This window comes from Amblyraja radiata, chromosome 20 (assembly GCF_010909765.2).
Source record: "Amblyraja radiata isolate CabotCenter1 chromosome 20, sAmbRad1.1.pri, whole genome shotgun sequence".
Taxonomy (NCBI): domain Eukaryota; kingdom Metazoa; phylum Chordata; class Chondrichthyes; order Rajiformes; family Rajidae; genus Amblyraja; species Amblyraja radiata.
The window spans coordinates 1,486,792-1,508,978 of NC_045975.1; positions in this window are offsets into that span (position 1 = coordinate 1,486,792).

Sequence of the window (22,187 nt, forward strand, 5' to 3'; positions counted from 1 at the left end):
GCTGCCCTGCAAAACAGGGTAAACACGATTCAGCTATAAACTTAATAGCGTTTAAAAAATATATATTATTTATAGGAATAGGGAAGATTTCATTAAGCTGGAATGGTTCGTGAGAAGATTTGCAAGGATGTTGCCAGGACTCGAGGCCCTGAAGCATAGGGAGAAGTTGGGCAGACTAGGACTTTATTCCTTGGAGTGCAGGAGGATGAGGGGTGATCTTATCGAGGTGTACAAAATCATGAGGGGAATAGATCGGGTGAATACACAATGTGTAGGAAGGAACTGCAGATGCTAGTTTAATCTGAAGATAGACACAAAAAGCTGGAGTAACTCAGTGGGACAGGCAGCATCTCTGGAGAGAAGGAATGGGTGACGTTTCTTTGTTTCTATGTTTCTATTTCGGGTCGAGACCCTTCTACAGACTGAGAGTCAGGGGAGAGGGAGACAGAGATAAGGAAGGGTGGGGTGTGAGACCGAGACATCAAAAGAGATGCAGCTCATTAGACTCTGACTCTCAGTCTGAGGATGGGCCTCAACTCAAAGCGTCACCCATTCCTTCTATCCAGAGATGTTGCCTGTCCTTCTGAGTTGTCCCAGCATGTTGTGTCAATCTTTGGAGAGATATATGGATAGGATAGGTTTAGATTGACATGGGCCAAATGCAGGTAAATGGGACCAGTGTAGATGGGTCAGCAAGGACTTGTTGGGCCGAAGGGTTTGTTTCCGTGGTGTAGGGCTATTGAATCTGTGGGTAGGTGAAGACAAGTGAATACTTGGGCCCTTTGTGAAAGCTATAATGAAATGTTCTGCATCCTCTGTAATTACAGTAAAGGGCCTGTCCCACTTGGCGATATTCACGGTGACTGTCGGCGTCATATCAGTGTTGCCAAAAGATTTTGAACATTTCAAAATCCAGTGGCGACCAAAAAAATGTTGCGACACTTGAAAAAATACCGCGCGTCAAACGTCATCACGCCGCGTCACGCTACAAATTTTTCGGTGACCTGATACGTCAGTCAATGATGCCAGCAGTCGCCGATAAAATCGCCAAGTGGCACGGGCCCATTAATCTGTAGAAGTTGAAGAAGGCAGATCAGTCAGATCACCTTCTCCAGGGCAAGTAAGGATGGGCATTAAGTTACGCCATTGTCAATTATATTCGCATCCTACTAGGGAGGAAAACTAAGCCATAATTAAGGATAAAAACAAACTAAAAACATCTGGAGACACGGAGTCACAGCTGGGAGAGTCGCTGACTCACAGTGTCAGAGACCCGGGTGTCGGGGTTGTGGGGAGAAGGCAGGAGAATGGGGTTAGGAGGGAAAGAAAGATCAGCCATGATTGAATGGTGGAGTAGACTAGATGGGCCGAATGGCAGAATTCTGCTCCTATCACTTATGACCTTACGATCCTCAACTCAGGTGCTGTCTGTGTGGAGTATGCACGTTCTCCCTGTGACCGTGTGGGTTTTCTCCGGGCGTTCCAGTTTCCTCCCACATCCAAAGACGTGCGGGTTTGTAGGGCAATTGGCCCCTCTGTGAATTGCCCCCTAGTGTGTAGGGAGTGAATGAGAAAGTGGGATAGCATAGAACATGGGTGAATTATGGTCGGCATGGACCCGTTGGGCCGAAGGGCCCATTTCCTTGCTGAATCTCTAAACCTAACCAAAACACAAGTAAGTAAGTATGTTTATTGGCCAAGTATTCACATACAAGGAATTTGCCTTGGTGCTCCGCCCACAAGTAACAACATGACACACAGTGACAGTTACGAATGACTCAGAAAACACTAAACATTAATCATAATAAAACATTAATGATAAAACACCATTGATCAAGCATGTGAACCAACAAAATACCAGATCAAAGGGAGGCTACAGATTTTTGATATGCTTCAATAACCTATGATCCCAGAAATCTGGGTAAAATATAAAACCTGAAAACAACATTCATTAAACTTTGCATTTTATACATATTCTTTCAAATCACTTTGTCGTTTCATCAAACCTGGTGAGGGATGTTTTCTTTCGTAAGTCAGGAACTTGGAGTCACGAATACCTGTAACATTAGCTGTACTACTTAAAATTATTAATGAACAATATCACAGCACATTGTAAACTGTTTTATGATCCACACTAATGTATGAAATCTATTGTGTATGAATTATTCACCGTTAAGTATATATTATAAATAAGACCTGCGGCCGACCAATTTATCAAGTCGATTCACCTCCTTAAACTGCCTCACAGTTGAGACTGGCCGATAGCGGAGAACAAGCTTGTGCTTTGTTTTCCTACATGGTGTATGGTGTCTGTGTTTATGTTAGTTAAGTTTAGAGATACAGCGCGGAAACAGGCCCTTTGGCCCACCCAGTCCGCGCCGACCAGCGATCGACGACCAGCACACTAACATTATCCTGCACACACTGGGGACAATTTCACATTCATACTGAAGCCAATTAACCTACAAACCTGCACGTCTTTGGAGTGTGAGAGGAAACCGAAGATCTCGACAAAAACCCACGCGGGTCACAGGGAGAAGGTACAAACTCCGTACAGACAGCACCCGTAGTCAGGATCGAACCCGGGTCTCTGGCGCTGCAAGGGCTGCAAGGCAGCAACTCTACCGCTGCGCCACCGTGCCGCCCTTTGTTTTGACGGTATTCTATAAACAAGTGGCCCAGCGGTGGAGTTGCTGCTTCACTGCACCAGAGACCCAGATCCTCGGACTATCTTTACCGGACTCTGCTGGCTTTACCTTACACCAAACGCCATCACGTATTTCTACACTGTAAACGGCTCGATTGTAATCATGTATTGTCTTTCCGCTGACTGGTTAGCACGCAACAAAAAGCTTTTCACTGTACCTCGATACACGTGACAATAAACTAAACCGAACTGAATGAATAAAAATCCTCCTGTTTGGGCCGCCTGTCCACACACCATGTTCGGTACCTGCTCCCATGTGGAAAACTAAGGAACCTCACTGCCATTTTCTGATTGAACCGATGTAGACAATATGAGCTTTCTGGTTGCCATGGAAATACTCACATTCCTAGTTGGGTGTCTTGGGACCTCCGCGCTAAGAAAAAAAAATCAATATTCGAACACAAGGCTTCTTGCCTTTGAAAATAATGTTTCAAATGTTAAATTCATTAAAAACACATTGCTGAAGGTATCTCAATAAATATACATTGCCGTTTTCATCCGCACCCCACCTAATGCCTGAATAAATTTCCTACTTCCACTTTTGACTTCTGATTAAAACGCTTGCTGGGAAGATCATTCACGTTAGATTATTCAAGTCCAAGTCCCAATCTCTATGCTGCTTCTGTGAATCATAGAGTCTCTGCCTTGATCAGTATATGTGTAGGAAGGAACTGCAGATGCTGGTTTATACCGAAGATAGACACAAGATGCTGGAGTAACTCAGCGGGACAGGCAGCATCTCTGGGGAGAAGATATGGGTGACGTTTCGGGTCGAGACCCTTCTTCAGACTGATTAGTACACCTTTATATTGTGGCGACCTCCATCCCTATTTAGTTTATTGTCACGTGTACCGAGGTACAGTGAAAAGCTTTTTGCTGCATGCTAACTAATCAGCGGCAAGACTGTACATGATTACAATCAAACCATCCACAGTGTACAGATACTAGGATAAAATAAATAGTGTTTTGTGCAAGATCGTAAATGCCGATTAAAGCTAGTCCGAGGATCCTCAATGAGGGAGAAAACGCACACCTCCAGATTCAGGGAGAGTTTCTTCCCGGCTGTTATCAGGCAACTGAACCATCCTACCACAACCAGAGAACAGTGCTGAACTGCTATCTACCTCATTGGTGACCCTCGGACTATCCTTGATCAGACTTTGTGTTTAAGAAGGAACTGCAGATGCTGGAAAATCGAAGGTAGACAAATATGCTGGAGGAACTCAGCGGGTGCAGCAGCGTCTATGGAGCGAAGGAAATAGGCAACGTTTCGGGCCGAAACCCTGAAGGAAATAGGCAACGTTTCGGGCCGAAACCCGGAAGGGTTTCGGCCCGAAACGTTGCCTATTTCCTTCGCTCCATAGATGCTGCTGCACCCGCTGAGTTTCTCCAGCATTTTTGTCTACCTTGATCAGACTTTGCTGGCTTTATCTTGCACTAAACGTTATTCCCTCATCATGTATCTGCACACAGTAAACGGGCTTGATTGCAATCATGTATTGTCTTTCTGCTGACTGGTTAGCACGCAACAAAAGCTTTTCACTGTACCTCGGGACACGTGACAATAAACTTAACTAAACTAATTTCTCTATAAATGCAGCAATCCATCGCAAATGCTGATATAACGCTGACAACGGGGGTACTGATTGGGGATGATCAGCCATGATCGCATTGAATAGCGGTGCTGGCTCGAAGGGCCGAATGGCCTACTCCTGCACCTATTTTCTATTGTCGAAAATCTGTGTGAATCAATCCATTCCCCGACGATGATATCATCAACCTGCAGGTGAATGATGGCTGGCAAAGTATTTAAATGACTCTGCTAGAATTCTTCCACAGTAATGCATTTACGTTGAGGCAAATGATCGGGTCGATGCACAGAGCCTCTTGCCCAGACCAGGGGAATCGAGGACCAGAGGACATCGGTTTAAGGTGGAGGGGGTAAATCTTTCATAGGGACTTTCTCTACACAATGGGTGGTGGGTGTATGGAACGAGCTGCCAGAGGAGGTAGTTGAGGCAGGGAGCATCGCAACATTTAAGAAGCAATTAGACAGATACGTGGATATGGACAGGTTTAGAGTGATATGGGCTAAACGTTGGCAAGTGGGACTAGTGTAGATGGGACATGTTGGTCGGTGTTGGCAAGATGGGCTGAAGGGCAAGTTTCCACACTGTATCACTCTATGACTCTAACTGTTGGGAGGCACTATTCCTTGTGTTTTCCTGCCACATGCAAGACTATTTCCCAATTAATGAGGTGGTAAAGCTGGAATATAATTATTTTGGCATCCTACGCACACGACTCCAATCTCGTGCAGGGAGAGAAGGGGAAAGAAACGCAGCTATCATTAATAGAGTACTGAGAGGCGGCACGGTGGTGCAGCGGGTAGTGCTGTTACCTCACAGCGGCAGTGACCCAGGTTCCATCCTGACTACGGACGCTGTCTGTACGGAGTTTGCACGTTCTCCCCGTGGCCAGCGCGGGTTTCCTCCGGGTGCTCCGGTTTCCTCCCACACTCCAAAGACGTACAGGTTTGTAGGTTAATTGGCTTCGGTAAAAATTGTAAAATTGTGTGTCGGATGGCGTTAGTGTGCGGGGATCGCTGGTCAGCGTGGACGTGGTGGGCCGAAGGGCCTGTTTCCACGCTACATCTCTAAACTAAACTAGATAGTGCCCACACTATAATCTTACAAACATTTGATGCAAGTTTGCTTTTACATCTCAGTTTATATTTTTCATTCCTCTTGCCATAAAATCAAATATTCCATTATCTTTTTTAATATCCATGTTCTGGCCTGTACTGCTTTTAATATCTTGTGCTCTTAAACTCCTTCTCTTATAATCAGCTCCCCCCCTGTTCAACATGTAATTATTATCTCATTTAACCGAGGACTTCAAGCTCATTTACTACAAAGTTATACCTTCCTGGAAAGAAAACATTACATTTCTGCCAATTTTCAATTTTAAAAATTGCAGCTTTTATTTCAGATAATTTTTGTAACCAAATATAACTTCCAGAGTTGTCATGGGAACTATCTTCGGTCGATCATATCAAATGTTATCGTGCAGGTCTTGGTGATAATTTATACAAATGATTAGTAGATTAAACTATATCACTATCAAATGAGTTCTGAGGGGATCTTATGCAAACATATCAAATTCTTAAAGGATTGGACAGGCTAGAGGAAGGAAGAAGGTTGGGGGAGTCCAGAACCAGGGGCCACACAGTTTAACAATAAGGGGTCGGCCATTTAGGACTGAGATGAGGAAAAACTTTTTCACCCAGAGTCGTGAATCTGTGGAATTCTCTGCCACAGAAGGCAGTGGAGGCCAATTCACTGGATGTATTCAAGAGAGAGTCAGATTTAGCTCTTAGGGCTAACGGAATCAGGGGATATGGGGAGAAAGCAGGAACGGGGTTACTGTTTGTGGATGATCAGCCATGATCATATTGAATGGCGGTACTGGCTCGAAGGGCCGAATGGCCTACTCCTGCACCTATTTTCAATGTTTCTATGAGTTGCACCTGATGCAGGGAAATAAGAACATAGGAACAGAAGCTGCACGGCCCCACAAATCTGTTCCACAAAAATACTAAAATGGCACGGTGGAGCAGCGGTAGAGTTGCTGCCTCACAGCGCCGGAGACCCGGGTTCGATCCTGACTGCGGGTGCCGTCTGTACGTTCTCCCTGTGACCTGCGTGGGATTTCTCCGGGTGCTCCGGTTTCCTCCCACACTCCAAAGACGTGCAGGTTTGTAGGTTAATTGGCTTTGGTGTCATTGTAAATTGTCCCCCAGTGTGTGTGTGTGTGTGTGTGGGATAGTGTTAGTGTGCGGGGGTCGCTGGTCGGCGCGGACTCGGTGGGCCGAAGGGCCTGTTTCACCGAGTCCGCACCGACCAGCGATCCCCGCACGCTAGCACTACCCTACACACACACACATGCAACAATTTTACACTTACACCAAGCCAATTAACCTACAAACCTGTATGTCTTTGGAGTGTGGGGAGGAAACTGAAGAACGTACACACATTCTGTACAGACAGGACCCGTGGGCAGGATGGAACCCGGGTCTCTGGCGCTGTGAGGCAGCAACTCTACCGCTGCGCCACCGTGCCGCCCTAGTAAGTCAATGATAAGGCAACCTTTCTCAAAGTAAAGGCAAGGTAGGTGTGACTCATTGCCTTAGCCGGAGAGATCGACCACGTTCTAAATCAGCCCTCTCCATTTTAGGCAAGAAGGATGGTTAATTGCCTGGGTCATAATGAAAATCCCATCCACTTATTAATTACAGGATCATTCTATTTATACAAGTACCAGCCATAAATCTGAGCCCTGAAGACTGTTTGCAATTACCTGTGTTAATAATCATCCCAACATGATATTTTGTAAAGGACTTATTACAATTTAATGCCTGCACTGATGCTGGGAGGTCAGTAATGGAACAATTACGGGGAAAAAGACAAAAACAGCCTCACAGATGTAGAGAATGACGACTGAGTTAGTGGGAGCGAGGGTGAGAGTGTAGCTCATGTTATCCTGCACAGTAAATCACATCAATAAAGGCGCAGGATCTCTGAAGGTTGATTTATTGTCACCAGACAGATGGGTGATGTGATCTATTATCTGGGAATGGTGTTTAGAAAACTGCCTGACATTTGCAAGGTGAAATTATGCCGAGATGCTATGACAGCTGAAAGGGATTTCTTTCCTCAGTTGCACGCTGAGCAAGTCATCACCACCACTACTTCAATCTCGCATGGAAAGTAACAACATTGAGTCTGTCGATTCCCATTTTAATAGGGTGAACAGCAGAGGGAGAAACTTGTCCCCATTTGCCGGGGCTAAATGCAAACTACGAAACTGTAACTGCAGTTTATACAGTTTAGTTTATTGTCACGTGTACCGAGTTACAGTGAAAACCTTTTGTTGCGTGCTAACCAGTCAGTGGAATGATTACAATTGATCCATTCAAGGGACCGTCCCACCTGCCGATTTTTTCGGCGACTGCCGACATCATTGACTGACGTATCAGGTCATCGAAAAATTAGCGGCGTAACGCAGCGTGTTGACGTATCGACGCGCGGTGGATTTTCAGTGTCGCACCTTTTTTTCGTCGCCGCTGGATTTTGAAATGTTCAAATTCTTTTGCCGACCCTGATATGTCGCCGGCAGTCGCCAAAAAAAATCGCCAAGTGGCACAGGCCCTCGACAGTGTACAGATACATGATCAGTGAATAACGTTCAGTGCAAGGTAAAGATAAGCCCGCAAAGCAGAAAAAGCTGGAGTAACTCAGCAGGACAGGCTGCAGAGGTCACCCATTCCTTCTCTCCAGGGATGCTGACTGTCCCGCTGAGTTACTCCAGCTTTTTGTGTCTATCTTCGCTGTAAACCAGCATCTGTAGTTCCTTCCCACACAAAGCCTGGATAGAGTGGATGTGGAGAGGATGTTTCCACTCATGGGAGAGTCTAGGACCATCGCTTCAGAATAAAAGGGCGTACCTTTAGAAAGGAGATGAGGAGGAATTTCTTCAGTCAGAGGGTGGTGAATCTGTGGAGGCCAAGTCATTGGGTATATTTAAGGTGAAGATTGACAGAGTCTTGATTAGTACGGTTGTCAGGGGTTATGGGGAGAAGGCAGGAGAATGGGGTTAGGAGGGAGAGGTAGATCAGCCATGATTGAATGGGCCGAATGGTCTAATTCTGCTGATGAACTTATGAACTCTACTTTATATTACTAAGGGGCGAGATGCCTCAGAGGGCGGTGGAGGCCGGTTCCCTGGATACTTTCAAGAGGGAGCTAGACAGGGCTCTTAAAGATAGCGGAGTCAGGGGATATGGGGGGAAGGCAGGAACGGGGTACTGATTGTGGATGATCAGCCATGATCACATTGAATGGCGGTGTTGGCTTGATGGGCCGAATGGCCTACTCCTGCACCCATTGCCTATTGCTTATTTATGCACCCTCTGTAAAATGTAAGTAGTTAATGTTCAAGCTGCAAATGAATGGATTGAGATTACTCCAGCCACCTCTGTATTTAATACCCCTGACAAAAATGTGCAGTTCATTCCAATTTCTACCTCGTATAATTCATTTATGCGTGTAAGAATGATGAGGTTGGAGGAAAAAGTAACATTGCTCTCATTAAAAACATCAATACACATGTGCCTCTACATTCATTACTAGTAGTAGGTGTTGCACTTCATATTTAATTCAATGTCAATCTGCAGCTCAGAACAGAGTGTTTTTTCCCATCTGAGTCTTAAACGAACAGCAACAGTTCCACCGCACAACGGACCAGTAGAAATCCCACTCACAGTTTCTGCAACTCGTGATTCTCAATGAAAATGAGATGACTCAGAGCTACAGACAAATAGACAATAGACAATAGGTGCAGGAGTAGGCCATTCGGCCCTTCGAGCCAGCACCGCCATTCAATATGATCATGGCTGATCATCCACAATCAGTACCCCGTTCCTGCCTTCTCCCCATATCCCCTGACTCCGCTATCTTTAAGAGCCCTATCTAGCTCTCTCTTGAAAGTATCCATGGAATTGGCCTCCACCGCCCTCGGAGGCAGAGAATTCCACAGACTCACAACTCTCTGTGTGAAAAAGTATTTCCCCATCTCCATTCTAAATGGCTTACCCCTTATTCTTAAACTGTGGGCCCTGGTTCTGGACTCCCCCAACATCGGGAACATGATTCCCCTTGATTCCCTTAGCCCCAAGACCTAAATCTAACTCTCTCTTGAATACATCCTGTGAATCGGCCTCCACTGCCTTCTGTGACAGAGAATTCCACAGATTCACAACTCTTGGGTGAAAAGAATTTCCTCATCTCAGTTCTAAATGGCCTACCCCTTATTCTTAAACTGTGTGACCCTTGGTTCTGGACTCCCCCAACATCGGGAACGTGCTTCCTGCATCTAGCCTGTCCAATCCTTTAAGAATTTTAGATGTTTCTATAAGATATCCTCTCATCCTTCTAAATTCCAGTGAATACATAGATATTCAGTGGGATTGACTGATGGTGTGCAACTCCATGTCGGGTCTTAGTACAACTGCTATATTGCACAAGGCCCTCTCATTCCCTGCTTGGGTCATTAACAATCAGCGATGAGTCATATGCTGAGAGAATGGAGCGGCTGGGCTTGTATACTCTGGAGTTTAGAAGGATGAGAGGTGATCTTATTGAAACAAAATTAATCCTTGTCTCTTTAACTGTCTAGTATAAATAATAGAAACATCGAAACATAGAAAATAGGTGCAGGAGTAGGCCATTCGGCCCTTCGAGCCTGCACCGCCATTCAATATGATCATGGCTGATCATCCAACTCAGTATCCGGTACCTGCCTTCTCTCCATACCCCCTGATCCCTTTAGCCACAAGGGCCACATCTAACTCCCTCTTAAATATAGCCAATGAACTGGCCTCAACTACCTTCTGTGGCAGAGAATTCCACAGATTCACCACTCTCTGTGTAAAAAATGATTTTCTCATCTCGGTCCTAAAAGACTTCCCTCTTATCCTTAAACTGTGACCCCTAGTTCTGGACTTCCCCAACATCGGGAATAATCTTCCTGCATCTAGCCTGTCCAACCCCTTAAGAATTTTGTAAGTTTCTATAAGATCCCCCCTCAATCTTCTAAATTCTAGCGAGTACAAGCTGAGTCTATCCAGTCTTTCTTAATAATATAAGATTATTAAGGGGTTGGACACACTAGAGGCATGTTCCCGATGTTGGGGGAGTCCAGAACCAGGGGCCACAGTTTAAGAATAAGGGGTTGGTCATTTAGAACAGAGACGAGGAAACACTTTTTCTCACAGAGAGTGGTGAGTCTGTGGAATTCTCTGCCTCAGAGGGCGGTGGAGGCCGGTTCTCTGGATACTTTCAAGAGAGAGCTAGATAGGGCTCTTAAAGATAGCAGAGTCAGGGGATATGAGGAGAAGGCAGGAACGGGGTACTGATTGGGGATGATCAGCCATGATCATATTGAATGGCGGTGCTGGCTCGAAGGCCCGAATGGCCTCCTCCTGCACCTATTGTCTATAACAAGTGCGTCCCTTTGAAATTAAACCAATTCTGGTGTCGCCACAGAACAGCTGTCCCTTTGACTTGAAACACGTTGGCGATGGCACTATACAGACGATGCCTCCTGTGAAGAATATATTTGATTTGATTTGATTCAACTTTACTGTTGTTGTGCAGAGTACAAGTACAGAGACAACAAAATGCTTTTTTCACCATACAGCCATACGAATGAAAATAAAATAAAAATAAGAACACAGAACACGATAGTCTATAACATAGACATCCCCCCAGCGGTATCAAAGTTCCCCACTGTGAGGGAAGGCACCAAATTTCAGTCAAGCTCCTCTTTGATGTGCACCCGTGGTCGGGGCTCCCGAGCCCCCCGCAGTCGCCGCTACGAGTGGCCCGATGTTCAGGCCCTCTCGCCGGGATGATGGAACTCCGACGTCGGTACGGAAGGACATCCTCAGCGGCTTGGACTCCGAATCGGCCACTTCCTACCGGAGTCCGCGGCTCCCGAAGTCCACAGGCCGAGCTGAGCGGAGATTCAACGCTGGCAGCCCTTGGCCAAGGGATCCCAGGACTCCGCGATGTCGGTCAGCTCCGCCCGCGCTGGGAGCTCCACAAACCACAGCTCCGTGATGTTGATGCAGCAGGCCCAACACTTCGGAGCTTCAAACGATGATCCCAGGTTAGGCATCGCCCGCTCTGTGGTGTATCCTGCACTGTGCCGCCGCTGCTGAAGCTCGGGTCCGGTCCCCGGCAGGAAAGGCCGCGCCAATCCAGTTGGTAGGCCGCGAGGAGGGGGGCAAGGACGCGACTCGGAGAATAGTCACATCCTCGCCAGGAAGTGACTGGAAAACAGTTTCCCTCTTACCCTACCCCCCTCCCCCACGCAAAATACTGGGGGGGAAAATCCTCCAAAGCATACTAAAAATTTAAAAAGGTATAAAGACAACAATAATAATAATAATAAATTTTATTTATGGGCGCCTTTCAAGAGTCTCAAGGACACCTTACAAAAATTGAGCATGTAGAGGAAAAACATGTAAGGGGAATGAAATAAATAGTAGAGACATGACTAGTACACAAAGTAAAGACAGAATTCAATACAAAACACAATATGAGGCAATTAATGCACAGATTCAACAGACTGTAGGCAGAGGCCTCCATGATGCGGCGCCCCTAGAGGCATATGAACATGTAACAACAAATGCTGCAGAAATATGATGAATCCAAACCTGAATATCATGTTAGAACACGTGTCGTGGTGATCCCTGGAGGGCGAGGATGATGGTCTACGTTCTGTTGTTTTCATGGACTCCCAGGTGGCTTGTGAGTCCAATCCTGGCTTTGAAAGATCTTCGACATTCAGGACAGGTAATTCCAGACGGCTGATTGGGCTTTGGTTGTTGCTGCCTCTCTCTCCGTTTTCTTCTCATTTCTTCTAACTCTGCGCATCTCTTGGCTTCGACGATCGCTGTTCCTTCTTGGAAGATGGTTCGCCAGAGTTTCCTGTCCTTGGCATTGGTTTCCCAATTGTCGGTCGATTTCACATATCTTCATGCCGGCTTTTAAGGAGTCTTTGAATCTCTTCTTTTGTCCGTTTGCCTTCTTTAAGCTGGGAGTAGAAGGTTTGCTTTGGTAGACGCTTGTCTTCCATCAGAACAACATGACTGACCCACCTTAGTTGGTTCTTGGTGACGAAGGGTTCGACGCTAGATGTCTTTGCTTCATTCAGCACGCTGACATTGGTTCTTCTGTCTTCCCAACTGATATTTAAGCTGCTTCCAAGGCATCGTTGATGGAACTTTTCAAGTGTTTTCAGATGGCGTTGGTACAGGCCCTTCGGCCCACAGTGTCTGTGCCGAACATCATGCCAAGACCAACTCTTATCTGCCTACACATAATCCATAGCTGTCTTCGGTATGAACCAGCATTTGCAGTTCCTTTCAACACATCATAAGGACATAAGAATTAGGCCTATCGGCCCATCAAGTCCACTCCGCCATTCAATCATGGCTGATCTATCTCTCCCTCTCCCTCTTAACCCCATTCTCCTGACAACTCCCCATAACTTCTGACACCCGCACTAATCAAGAATCTATCTATCTCTGCCTTAAATATATCCACTGACTTGGCCTCCACAGCCTTCTGTGGCATCCATTATCCCTCCATTCATTGCTATCCATGTACCTATCCAAAACACCTTGTCAACGCTACTATGGTATCAGCCTCCACCACTGCCTCCAGCAGCACATTCCAGGCACATACCACCCTTGCTTCACACATCTCATTTAAACTGTCTCACTCTCACCTTAAAGCCGCGCCCTCTGGTATTTGGCATTTCTACTCTGGGGAAAATGGTTCGGACTGTCTATTCCTCTAATGATTTATCAGTTCCCCCTTCAACCTCCAGCTAACACAATGAATGCTTGAGTTTGTCTCGTGTTCCGAGGTACAGTGAACATCTATTGTTGCGTGCTATCCAGTCAGCGAACAATAGACAATAGGTGCAGGAGTAGGCCATTCGGCCCGTCGAGCCAGCACCGCCATTCAATGTGATCATGACTGATCATCCCCAATCAACCACAACCTGACAAAGGGAATAACGTTGAGTGCAAGGTAAAGTCCGATCAAAGATAGTACGAGGGTCTCCAATGAGGTGGATGGGAGTTCAGGACCGCTCTCCAGTTGGTGAGAGGACGGTTCAGTTGCCTGATAACAGCCGGGAAGAAACTGTCCCTGAATCTGGAGGTGTGTGCGTTTGTTTTCACACTTCTGTACCTCTTGCCTGATGGGAGAGGGGAGAAGAGGGAGTGGCCGGGGGTGAGACTGGTCTGTGATTATGCTGGTGTAATACTGATTGAAAAAGTCTTTCAATTCTTGTTAACAGAATAACAAGTCAAATAATCTAATTGCACTCTGCAGCTTGTTATACATTACTGCTTCATTTCACTTGATTTGTGGAATTCAAGCAGAAGGATATAATGAATTACAGCGGGTTGATCTTTGACCTGCAACAGTACATTATGGACTGAAGTCTCCAAAAGGCAATTTCTGTCAATGTTAGTCTTGTTAAGTTTAGTCTACAGTGTAGAAACAGGCCCTTCGTCCCACCCAGTCCATACTGTTCACCCGTTCACACTAGATCCATCGACACAAAAAGCTGGAGTGACTCAGCGGGACAGGCAGCATCTCTGGAGAGAAGGAATGGGTGACGTTTCGGGTCCCGAAACGTCACCCATTCCTTCTCTCCAGAGATGCTGCCTGTCCCGCTGGGTTACTCCAGAGTTTTGTGTCCATCTTCAGTTTAAACCAGCATCTGCAGTTCCTTCCTGCACACACTAGTTCTATGTTATCCCACTTTCTCATCTGCTCCCTACACACTAGGGGGCAATTTACAGAGGGGCCAATTGACCTACAAAACCCGAACATCTTTGAAATGTGGGAGTAAACCGGAGCACCCGGAGGAAACCCACGCGGTCACGGGGAGAACGTGCAAACTCCACACGCGAACAGCACCTGATGTAAGGATCGAACTCGTGGCTCTGGCCCAGTGAAGCAGCAGCTCTACCCGCTGCACCACTATATTGCCACTAAAATCCTCAGAAGGGTCTCGATCCGAAACGTCACCCATCCCTTCTCTCCAGAGATGCTGCCTGTCCCGCTGAGTTACTCCAGCATTTTGTGTCTGCATTCAATCATACAATAGTCTTGTTTGATCTCATTGTCATAAGGTGCAATCTATGGATGGAAGCGAGCGGGCAAGATCATCTCTGACCCCTCTCACCCTGGCCACAAACTCTTTGAATCACTTCCCTCTGGAAGGCGACTCCGGACTGTCAAAGCTGCCACAGCCAGACATAAAAACAGTTTTTATCAACGAGTAGTTGCTCTACTCAACAGCCAAAAATCTGTAGCCTCCCTTTGATCTGGTATTTTGTTGGTTCACATGCTTGATCAATGGCATTGTATCATTAATGTTTTATTATTATTAATGTTTAGTGTTTTCTGAGTCATTCGTAACTGTCACTGTATGTCATGTTGTTACTTGTGGGTGGAGCACCAAGGCAAATTCCTTGTATGTGAATACTTGGCCAATAAACTTACTTACTTACTTACTTACTTAAGTATGCCAGCCTTTACTTACCACTTTCCCTCTCTCTCCATCCCCCCCCCCCCCCATGTTGCACCAGCTTCTTGTTCTCACCCAACAAACAGCGTTAATATCGTTAATATTTTGCATATATCTCTCTCTACATCATCGTCTATATTTCTTGTTTCCCTTATCCCCGACTCTCAGTCTGAAGAAGGGTCTCGACACGAAACGTCACCCGTTCCTTCTCACCAGAGATGCTGCCTGTCCCGCTGAGTCACTCCGGCGTTTGTGACTATCTCCAGCCTTTCCTTCAGTTGCCCGTGAGTAGAACTGAGTTATTCTGGTCCATTCCCTCACCGTTCACCATGTAACAGAGTGGCACCCCCGATAACATTCTCTCCGTTTTAATCTCTTATGCACTAAAACTGTCTAAGTTATTGGATTTCAATATATCAAGTTATAGAAATTAATGTGAAATAAATAAGAAGAGTTTTAATATTATTGTTTCAATAAAAATACTAATAATCCAAAGAATTAAAACAGGGAATCTGTGCTCAGACCACAACAAGTGTTACAATCAGGAAATGCATACTATCCCCCAAAATAGATTCCTTTCAAGTAGAAGATTAGATAAGATTCCTCTTATCTAGTTTCTATAAGAATAATAGTTTGTATTCAAGAGAAAGTTCGAGTTAGATTTAGCTCTTAGGGCTAAGGGAATCCAGGGATATGGGGAGAAGGCAGGAACGGGGTAGTGATTGTGGATGAGCAGCCATGATCATATTGAATGGCGGTGCTTGTTCGAAGGGCCGAATGGCCTCCTCCTGCACCTATTGTCTATGTTTCTATGTTTCTCCTTCTTTTGTCCAGAGGATTGTCAAATTTTCTTATGATCTTATTGGTGTTCTCAAATAGTCATTGAGTACTAGATAGTCATAGTCGGACAGCGTGGAAACAGGCCCTTCGGCCCAACTTACCCACACCGGCCAACATGACTCATCTACGCTAGTCCCACCAGCCCGAGTTTGGCCCATATCCCTCTCAACCTATCCTATCCATGTACCTGTCCAAGTGCTGCAATAACACATGCCTCATCTACCTCTACTGACAGCTCCTTCCCAACACCTACCTCCTCTGTGTGATATAGTTGCTCCTCAGGTTCCTCTAAAAACTTTCCCCCCTCACTTTAACCCCATGTCCTCTGGTTGTTGATTCCCCTACCCTGGGTAAAACACTCTCTCTCTCTCTCAATGGTCTTACACGATATTCCCCACATGATCCATATAAAATCACCCCTCATCCTCCTGAGCTCCAAGGAATATGGTACTGGCCTGCCCAAGCTCTTCCTGCAGCTCAGCGCCCTCGAGTCCTGGCAACATCCTCGCAAATATTTGAAAGCCGTTTGACACCAGGAATCCACCAATCTCTGCGAGGAATGTAAGCGGGCAAATCTGAGAAAGTCGAGTTTCAAAAGCTAGGTTGGAAAGATGAGTCATTTAGAATAGATTGCAGTGGGGAAATGAGTCACACCTTGGATCGAGGGCAAGGTTACGTGGGCAGGTAGCGAGGGGTTTGACTGGGTTGTTGATTGCTCATTAAGTTATGTATGAGCCGGGCGCCCATGGCTAACTTGCTTCACGCAGACAGGAAACATCCATTTTAATCCAATCTTTCCATTGTTTAACCCACTTAACATTATCATTGGAGCAACATAAATGCCAGCTTTCTGTATTTCTGCTGCAGACACAACTTTCAGATCATTTTTGCATTGATGTGTCACTTTTAGGTGATGCATCAATGCTCAATTCAACAGAGACATCCAGATATTTCTAATTATCTGCCATGTAACGGTCTGTTTGGCATGCATAATCATAGTGTTAAGGCCTGTCCCACGTGGCGATTGTTTCGGCGACTGCCACCATCATTGACTGACGTATCGGGTTGCGGCGTGACGATGTATTGACGCGCGCCGTTTTTTCAAGTGTCGCAACATTTTTTTTGTCGCAGCTGGATTTTGAAATGTTCGAAACCTATCGGCGACCCTGATACAACGCCGGCAGTCGCCGAAAAAATCGCCAAGTGGGACAGGCCTTTTCAAGTCAAAGACCTTTGTAGCTTGTCCATGCTGATCACAGAGGTTGACGGTGAGAGGGGGGGGGGGGCGGAAAAAGGTTTAAGAGGAACCTGAGGGGTAACTTTTTCACACACAGGGTGGTGGGTGGATGGAAATGTTTGATATTCGCACCCTGGGAAAATAATAAACAAAGGATTTCACTGAAGGTGGACAAAATGCTGGAGTAACTCAGTGGGACAGACGGCATCTCTGGAGAGAAGGAATGGGTGACGTTTCGGGTCGAGACCCTTGGAGTCACAGAGCAGGCACGTGCAGTCAGGGTAGACAAGGTAGGCACTGGCTACCCCGACTGAAATTATAAAACGATGATTATTAAATATAAATAGTAAAGGGACGGGAGAATTATGCCTACCTAAGAGATCGATCTCTTAATTCTCCGTGCCTTTCATGCACAGTACATGTAATACGGGAGCCCACGTGCCGTGGACGCTGCTTCAAGCCGTCAATTTCAAGCAGAGCTGAAATTCTGCCTTTGTAGCGTGGACTGTGTATTGCGCATGCGCAGCTCAAGCCGCTGTAAAGTGGGAAGTGGCTGTAAAAGGACAGCGCCGCTGGGGGGGAGGGGGGGGAGGAGAGCTCCTTTCACAGCGTGTGTGGAGTCTGGCCAGGGGTAAAGTTGCGGGAGGGCAGGAGCGTTGAGAAGGAGGGGGTCGGGGATCATGCCAGCAACCAGCTCAAGAGCGGGTCAGCAGGCGATGGAGCTTACTCCATGAGCCAGTGCGAGTAACCTCAATTAGTCCCTTGTCCGCGCTGACACAGGAGTGTCCACTGCCCGCTGTCCTGTTATCCATCGCCCGCTGACCCACAACGCTCTATGATCTTTGCTCTTGAGCTGGTCCCCTCACTGTTCAGATGGAGAGCACTGCCAGAGGTGAGCGGGCCGGCAGAAGGCGCTGAGGTCCCGGCGGCCGCTCGTAGCCACGCACGCTACTCTCTCCCCGGCCACAATGCGCCGGCTCCGTGCCCAGAGTGCCATGGCAGCGGTGAGTGAGTGGGTTACTGGCATGATCCCCGACCCCCTCCTTCTCAACGCTCCTGCCCTCCCCGCAACTTTACCCCTGGCCAGACTCACCACGCACTGTGAAAGGAACTCTCCCCCCAATTGGTCCCTTGAACTAGTATTGTCATTCAATAAGATCACATCTGATTCAACTTGTCCCGGTGTGCTCCCGTTTCCTCCCACCACCTCTCCACCTGCCGTCACCCTCCTCCCCCCACCCATTCAATCATTCAGAATGATAGAGGTTTGGAAGCCTTGGGCAAATTGAATTGTTACTTTCTTTATTTTTATTCTTTATTTTTTCAGAGAGGAAAACAATCTGCGTATATGCGCGGTTTAAGATTTTTTTTAAAGCCGACTGACTGCCTACCCCGAGTAATTACTCTCGGCACGTGCCTGACACAGAGTGATAGAGTGATACAGTGTGGAAACAGGCCCTTCGGCCCAACTTGCCCATACCGGCCAGCAATGTGCCAGCTACTCTAGACCCACCTGCCCCTGTTTTGCCCATATCCCTCCAAGCTTGTCTGTCCATGTACCTGTCTAACTGTTTCTTAAACGTTGGGATAGTCTCAGCCTCAACTACCTCCTCTGGCACTCGTTCCATACACCCACCACTCTCTGTGTGAAAATGTTACCCCTCAGGTTCCTATTAAATCTTCTCCCCTTCTCCTTGAACCTGTGTCCTCTGGTCCTCGAATCCCCCACTCTGTGCAAGAGAATCTGTGCATCTAACCAATTTATGCCCCTCATGATCTTAGACACCCCTATTAGATCACACCTCATCCTCCTGTGCTCCAAGGAATAGAGTCCCAGCCTAATCAACAACCTCTCCCTATAGCTACCTCCTCTGGCAGCTCGTTCCATACACTCACCACCCTTTGTGTGAAAACTGGCTATGTGGAGAAGGGTCTCGACCCGAAACGTCGCCCATTCCTTCTCTCCAGAGATGCTGCCTGTCCCGGTGAGTTACTCCAGCATCTTGTGCCTATCTACGGTTTAAACCAGCGTCTGCAGTTCCTTACCACACAAGCATTTCACAGAGTATATTTCTGGCTGTGAGAATCCTATTTCCACATCGCAGTAAACTGCGTGGCTCCAGCTATTATTTCACCTCTCCCATTTTGACTTTCCTTTGGGTGAACGACGGATAGCCAATTAGATGTTGCTTGATTTATCGCCTTGTTCAAGTAGCAACCTCCAGACTGGATACAATTTGCACGGAATTTATAAAATATACCATGGAGGGTAAAAGATAATGTTTGCTTGGAGATACATCTGTAAAGCAAGCAATTTAGAGAAATCTACAAAGAAAAACAAATAATCGAAAAGGCATTCAGAAAATCTATCCCGGGAATGTACTATGGCAGAAACGGAAGGGGATGCACATCAGCGTGAAGTGGTGTTTAATGATATCTCAGTCCAATCTCTAATAGACCCTAATTAGCAGCGATACCAGGAAACAGCAATACCTTGGGGCACAGTATTTGCTGCACGTAATATTCTATTTCATACTCACATCTCTGCCCATATATTGCCATTGTCTGCTCGTTTTGGATATTTCCGTTCATTATTCAGTTCAAGTTAGAAGGATGAGAGGGTATTTTATTGAAACAGATAAGATTGTTAAGGGTTTGGACACGCTGGAGGCAGGAAACATGTTCCCGATGTTGGTGGAGTCCAGAACCAGGGGCCACAGTTTAAGAATAAGAGGTAAGCCATTTAGAACAGAAACGAGGAAACACTTTTTCACACAGAGAGTTGTGAGTCTGTGGAATTCTCTGCTTCAGTGGGCGGTGGAGGCTGGTTCTCTGGATACTTTCAAGAGAGAGCTAGATAGGGCTCTTGCAGATAGCGGAGTCAGGGGATATGGGGAGAAGGCAGGAACGGGGTACAGATTGGGGATGATCAACCATGATCACATTGAATGGTGGTGCTGGCTCGAAGGGCCGAATGGCCTACTCCTGCACATATTGTCTATTGTCTAATCTTAGTCGTCACCTCACAAAACTCAATCCAAGTTTAGCAGCTCAGTATTTATTATTAGATATAGAAGTGTGAGTCTGAAGTGTGACTTCTTCAGAGTCTGAAGAAGGGTCTCGACCTGAAACGTCACTCATTCTTTCTCTCCAGAGATGCTGCCTGTCCCCCTGAGACACTCCAGCTTTTTGTGTCTGTAGATGTAGTGTGAACAGGTGAACAGTATAGACTGGGTGGGACGAAGGGCCTGTTTCTACACAGTATCACTAGACTCTAAACTTAACAAGGCTAACATTGACAGTCATTGCCTTTTGGAGACTTCAGTCCATAATGTACTGTTACAGATCAAAGATCAACCCGCTGTAATTCATTATTTCCTTCTGCATGAATTCCACAAATCAAGTGAAATGAAGCAGTAATGTATAACAAGCTGCAGAGTGCAATTAGATTATTTGACTTGTTATTCTGTTAACAAGAATTGAAAGACTTTTTCAATAAGTATTACACCAGCATAATCACAGACCAGTCTCACCCCTGTCACTCCCTCTTCTCCCCTCTCCCATCGGGCAAGAGTTACAGAAGTGTGAAAACAAACGCACACACCTCCAGATTCAGGGACAGTTTCTTCCCGGCTGTTATCAGGCAACTGAACCGTCCTCTCACCAACTGGAGAGCGGTCCTGAACTCACATGGACCCTCGGACTATCTTTGATAGGACTTTACCTTGCACTAAACATTATTCCCTTTATCCTGTAACCGTACACTGTGGACGGCTCGATTGTAATCATGTAGTCTTTCCGCTGACTGGATAGCACGCAACAAAAAGGCTTTTCACTGTAGCTCGGTACACGTTGCAACAATAAACTAAACTACTAAGGAACATCCCAAATGGGGTAAAGAGAGAAATTTATCAATTATTTCTCTGCTTTATGCATTTTGATTCACAGATCCCCGTTCTTAAAGCTACCACTTTTCCCCAGTGTCATTAACGGGTCGGGCTTTGCAGTAACTTAGGGAGGTCAAAGACCTCATTTTTAATTAACCAAACTGCCTAAATTGTTATTGAGAATGTGTTTTCAATTGATGACCCAAGTTACAGTGAGCAGCAATTAGCACAAGAGAATATGAAGATTACTATGCCGACTGTTAAACTGCAACTGGGCATAATTACCAATTAGTTTGCAACCAAATAGCCTAGCAGTGATTGGATCTCTTTAGATGTTTTTTTAAAAATATATTCAGCCTATTTATGTATTAGGGGAGAATGTTGGGGAAACTCAGCGGGTGAGGCAGCATCTGTGGAGCGAAGGAATAGGTGACGTTTTGGGTCGAGACCCTTCTTCACATTCGGGGGATATCGGTGAAGTTTCCCAGGACTGGAAGCCTAGCACTTGTAGAACCTGGCCCATTGCAAATTCGGTCCCAGTCTCAAAGAACATCGATGATATTGAAGATTTTAACGAGATACTAGTCTCACAAATGAGCAAACTATTCAGTTACTCCATGATGAAATCCAATGAAATCATTTGAGTGTATCATCTCTAAACGCTGAAAATCACCACTGCAATAGAGGCCAGACCACAAGATCATAACCATCAACATCGGAGCAGAGGAAATTGCAGCGAATTGTGGACGCAGCCCAGACCATCACACAAACCAAACTCCCTTCCATTGGCTCCATCTACACCTCACGCTGCCTCGGCAAGGACAGCAGCATCATCAAGGACCTGTCTCATCCCCGGTCACTCCCTCTTCTCCCCTCTCCCAACGGCCAAGAGGTACAGAAGTGTGAAAACAAACGCACACACCTCCAGATTCAGGGACAGTTTCTTCCCTGCTGTTATCAGGCAACTGAACCGTCCTCTCACCATCTAGAGAATGGTCCTGAACTACTATCTATCTCTTTGGTGACCCTCGGACTATCTTTGATCGGGCTTTGCTGGCTTTACCTTGCACTAAACGTTATTCCCTTATCATGTATCTGTACAGTGTAAATGTCTCGATTGTAATCGCGTATTGTCTTTCTGCTGACTGGATAGCACGCAACTAAAGCTTTTCACTGTACCTCGGTACATGTGACAATAAACAAAACTGAAACTGAATTAAGCATCTTGGCCCTACTCCGCCATTCGACCATGGCTGATCTATCTCTCCCTCTCAACCCTCTCCCACCTTCTCCCCTTAACCGTACTAATCAAGAACTGTCAATCTCCGCTTTGAAAATA